The following is a 5,209-nucleotide window of genomic DNA, read 5'->3' on the forward strand; positions in this document are numbered from 1 at the left end:
TCCCATGGTCATGGGTTGGTAGGATTCACATAGTAAAAATGGCCATCTTACCGAAAGCAATCTACAGATTCAATATAATTCCCATCAAAATCCCAAGACAATTCTTTACAGACCTTGGCAAAACAAGTCTCATCTTCATTTGGAAAAACAAAAAATCCTCGAATAGCTAAGACAATCCTGTACTATAAAAGATCTTCTGGAGGTATCTCCATCTCTGATCTTAAGCTATACTATAGAACAACAGTAATAAAAAACTGCATGGTACTGGCATAGAAACAGACTGGTGGATCAATGGAATTGAATCGAAGACCCAGAAATAAACCCAAACACATAAGAACACTTGATTTTAGACAAAGAAGCTAAACAATACAAGGGAAAAAAGATAGCATCTTCAACAAATAATGCTGGTCTAACTGGGTGGCTACATGTAGAAAAATGCAAACATACCCTTATTTATCACCCTGCACAAAACTAAAGTCCAAGTGGATTAAAGACCTCAACATAAAACCAAACACACTAAATCTATTATAGTCTCTAAGCTTTCAACAGCAAGCACCTGATCATTGAGCCATCATTCTGGTTCTCTTGTCTTTTTCATAATACTAATTCAACAGGCAGTATAATGTCTTAGTGTGGCTTTGATTTGCATTTCTCTGGAGAATAGTGATATTGAACACCTTTTCTGATTCTCATGGGTAATTCACATCATTATTCAAGCCCTTTGTCCAATTTTAGATTGGATTATTTGATTTTCACTATTAGGTTGCATAAGTGCCTTGCATATATTTTGGAATGTTATCCCCCTCCTAAGATGTGTGGTTTGTAAGTATTTTCCCTAACTCCACGGGTCACCTTTTCATTGTGTTGATTGTTCCCTTTGCCTGTGCGGAAGCTTTCGCTCTGATGCAGATCTACTTCTCATTTCTGCTTTTGTTGCCTCTGTACTTTGATGTCCTTTTAAAAGTCTTCAGCAACCTTCTGATTGCCAAGGCTGTGAATGCTTCCCTTTGTTTCCCTTGCCTTCTATTGAGTACTTGATATCATCAAACATTGCTCTTTCTGGAATTGTCTCCTCCCTTTGTTTCATGACAGGCCCTTCTGATTCTCCTGATGGGTTTCAATGCCTCTGCTGTCTTCTCAGCTTTCTCACCTGGCTACTTTCTCCTCTAGTCAGCCGATACATTTCATTACTCCTAGACCCTAATCCTTGACCTGTCTTTCCTCTTCACTTTGTATACAAACACCTTGCCTCAACCTCAATTATCATTTATAATCTAATTATTCCTTAATGATTCCTCTGGTTTCTTTTCTTTTCTTTCCTTTTTTTTTTTTTAAGAAATCATTCTGCTATGTAGGTCTCAAACTCTACATCCTCCTGCCTCGGATTCCCAAGTGCTGAGATTGCAACCAATTACCCCTAAGTATATATTTAAACTTCTACCTTAGTCTCCAGACCTGTATTTTTGTCCTCTCCATTTGAAATTCCTAATTGTAAATTTAGAGTATATATCATAAAATGTGTTATTTCACACCAAAGCAACAACACTCTTTGCAGTCCTTTCCCATCAGAACTGTTACTATACATCCTCATTCATTCAAGCAAACCAAACATTGGGCTGAGAGACAGCTCCATAGGTAAGAGCCTTTGCTGACCTGAGCTCAAACCCATGTTAAAAAGCCCAGTACAGCCACGCACATAACCCTATAATCTCAGTGCTGGGAGACAGAGACACAAAGACTGCTAGATTTTTCTGAACACCAATCTAGCTTCAGATTCAGTGAGAGACCCTGCCTCGGTAGCATGAGACAGAAAGCAATAAAGCAGGGCACTCAGTGTCTTGCTCTGGCCTCTGAACATTCACAGGCACACACACCTGCACACCTATGTGCATATAGCACACTCATGTGCACAACGCCTCACTCTTCCTTACCACTCTCCTCATCTGCTCTCATCGATATCCATTTACTTTATGAATTCTCTAGCTAAACCCCTTCAAACCTTTCCCTTTCCTCCATCCTCAAGGCACAATCTTAATTTCGACATCACTGTGTCTTCCTCGACTTTTATATCCTTCCATTGGTATTTTTAAAATAAAAATACAATCCTATGAGCTACCTATTAAAATCCTTGACAGATCACCCTCTCAAAGCTGGACAAAACCATGGTGAGGCTGCCAGGAAAGAGCCCAGGTACTCTACTTTTAAAAAGTAGGGCAGGCATGGAATCCTGTAATCCCAGAACTTGGAAGGCAGAGTCAGGAGGATTGCTGCAAGTGTGAGACTGGTCTATTCTACATAGAGAGCTGGCGGCCAGACAAGGCTATGGGGTAAGACTCTGTTTCAAAACTAAGAGAAGTAGGTCAAAATTAGGTCCTCTCTACAGGTCCTCTGAACTCACTATATTCTAATACGCTATCCTAAGTGGAAAAAGAAACATGGAGCTAGTAGACTGAGAACATATGAGCCTGTGACTGACCCAGAAACTGCATGTGAATAACATTCACCATGTGTCATGCAGAATAACATCTGGGAACCACTAGTTCATGTCTCCACAACTGCCAGATTCCAAGATCTTGCTGTGGCCAGGGTCCGGTGATATTAGGGCGGTCTTAGTTATGATAAACCCAATGCACATAGCACCAAATTAGACACTATGATGCTCATTTAATAGATGTCATAAAACTAAAACTGTCAAAGTTAGAGTGTTAACATTACTATATTTTGATGGGTGTCTCTGTTCCTTGTTATTAAGGTAGATAGGAGTCTCACTTATAACATTGCTTTGTCAACGCCAAGAACAGGTTCTGATTGGTCCCTGTCATAATAAAGGTGGTTTAGGTAACGGCCCTAAAAATGACAGTCCATTTCATCCACATCCATAAAAGGGGCAGTTTTGACTTTGGATCTAGAAATGTGTAACATCTTATCTCTAGCAAGGAAAACCCACCCCTTGAAGCAAGGCAAGAATGAGAAATACTCACATTTGCTTCTCAAATGTGTGTGTGTGTGTGTGTGTGTGTGTGTGTGTGTGTGTGTGTGTGTGTGCGCGCGCGCGCGCGCGCGCACGCATGTGGGTTTGCATGTGTATGTGTTTCAACAGGACATTTTCTCCTGGAGTTTATTTATTTTTCAATCCAGTTATAGTCATATCCTATCAGCTTAAGGACTTCGTTAGCTTTAAGATGGTTTTCTCTCGTCTGCTTTCCACCATTATTCGTTGACCCATGGCTTCACTAATACACAGGCACCTCATCTCATACATTAACAACTCTTACATTTTTGTTTGCTCTTTTTTTTTTTTTTTTTTAAAGACAGGGTTTTGCTATGTAGCAAGCCCAGGCTAGCCTTGAACTGATCTGTAACTTCCTGAGCTTAACGTAGCCTGGTAATGACAACAAAAATTAAAAAAAAAAAATTATTGAAAACCTGCAGAATTCTCTGAGAAAATAACTACAGGCTTCACCAAGGTGGCTTTTGAGTTGATTCTTGCAGGGTACTTCCAGGCTAATAAGTGCCATGCTCAGAGGCAAACAACTGACAAAAACCACACTGTATTCTGGGAACAGTCAGAAATATAGTATGTCTGTGTTGAGAGGGGGCAGGAAGTGGAACACCATTCTGATCAACTAGGTCAGGACCAGATGGTGAGAAGCCTCACATGTTAAGGTAGGAAATGGGTGTTTGATTGAACTATTACTAGGGGGAAAACCTTAAATACTCCCTCAATTTCCACTCCAAATCTATCCCCCCAAAAACCCAAACAGGGCACTCCTTGTTTGTTTGTTTGTTTGTTTGTTTGTTTGTTTATAATGATTTGTGACAGTTTCTGAGCAGAATGAGTCTGTGTGTGTTCTGCGGTAGAAGCAATCTCATCACAGAACATGCACCCTGATGGTGCAGACATGCTGCCATTTCCCTGCTACATAGTTGTGTAGAGGGATTGACAGACAACAAATATCCTTGTAATAGCCATACATAGTTTCAAAAGCTCTGGAGTTACTAGTGGGTTACTTTGATACATATAGCCAAGGTAGTTGTGATCTGAAGCGCAGTAAATCACAGACTGGGGATGCGGGGATTTGTCTCATACTGGTTGGGTCTCAGCCATGAGACTTGGCAAAGCTGCCTCCACCTCACTTCGCAGACACCATGTTTACGTTGCAGTAAACTGGCCATACTTCCTTATTTCATCTAAATCCCATTTCTGAACTGGAGACTTGTCCCTCATGTGATAATTACAAAAACTCATATTAAAAACTGAGCAAAGTCCAGTAATACACTTTATCATAATTATTAGCAATTTAATGTTAGGTATAACAATTGTCCTTTCTACTTTTTAGCTTTTCCTAAATACAGGGTCAACTACTAGATACATGTAATAATACTATGGAAATATATGTGGCGCTTTTACTGAGTGTTGTTCTATGTTTATTGGTCATTGCTTTCTCGTCCTTTTGATTGCGTATATATGTACGGGGTGTGTGTGTATGTATGTATGATATATGTGCATGCATGTGTGTTTCAGTATGTGCATGCCATAGTACATATGGAGAAGAGATGCCAACCTCAGATGTTGGTCCTTACCTTTCTTGTTTGAAACAAAGGACCTGGCTTGTTGTGCGCCGCTGCTCATTGCAGGCTAAGTGGCCTCTGAGCTTCCAGAGATTCTGCTGTCTCCATCTGCCACGTCACCCAGAAGCACTGCATTGTGACATGTGTGACTGTGCCTGCTCGAATAGTCAGCTGCGGAGGTCAGGTTCACATCAGCTCCTTCACCACCAACCCAGGGGGCAGGGACTGCTTCAGTTTCTCCGCCTTCTCCTTGTCCGTGATGACCAGGGTGTAAAGGTACCTGCTGCAGCGAGCCTTGAACTTCACGTTACCCTTGTTTTTCTTGAGCTTGACAGATTTGGCACCCTTCTGTCAGCTGTGTGCAGAAAGTCCTTGACTTACTCAGTTTCCTGAGGCATGGCAACGAGTGCCCGGTGCTGGCTAGCACAAGAACCGAAGGGAAAGGAAAAAGAATAAGACTTCCCATCGTGCCTGTGTTTGATGTGCGTTCTGGTGAGTAAGACTCAGACCCTGTGCATATTTAGTAAGTTTTTACTCAATGAGCCATCTCACCATTTTATTTTCTTACTATGTTTGGACTCATTTCCTTCCTTTCCTTCTTCAAATACTAAATATATTTGCTCGTTATTTGATTAAA

At 40.9% G+C, this 5,209-nt stretch overlaps 1 pseudogene; it reads right to left on the reverse strand.

The window, feature by feature from the left end:
- Positions 1-4,758: 4,758 nt before the first annotated feature.
- On the reverse strand, positions 4,759-4,970 carry LOC127191951 (60S ribosomal protein L38-like; annotated as a pseudogene).
- Between the last annotated feature and the right edge of the window lie 239 nt (positions 4,971-5,209).

This window comes from Acomys russatus, chromosome 7 (assembly GCF_903995435.1).
Source record: "Acomys russatus chromosome 7, mAcoRus1.1, whole genome shotgun sequence".
Lineage (NCBI taxonomy): Eukaryota > Metazoa > Chordata > Mammalia > Rodentia > Muridae > Acomys > Acomys russatus.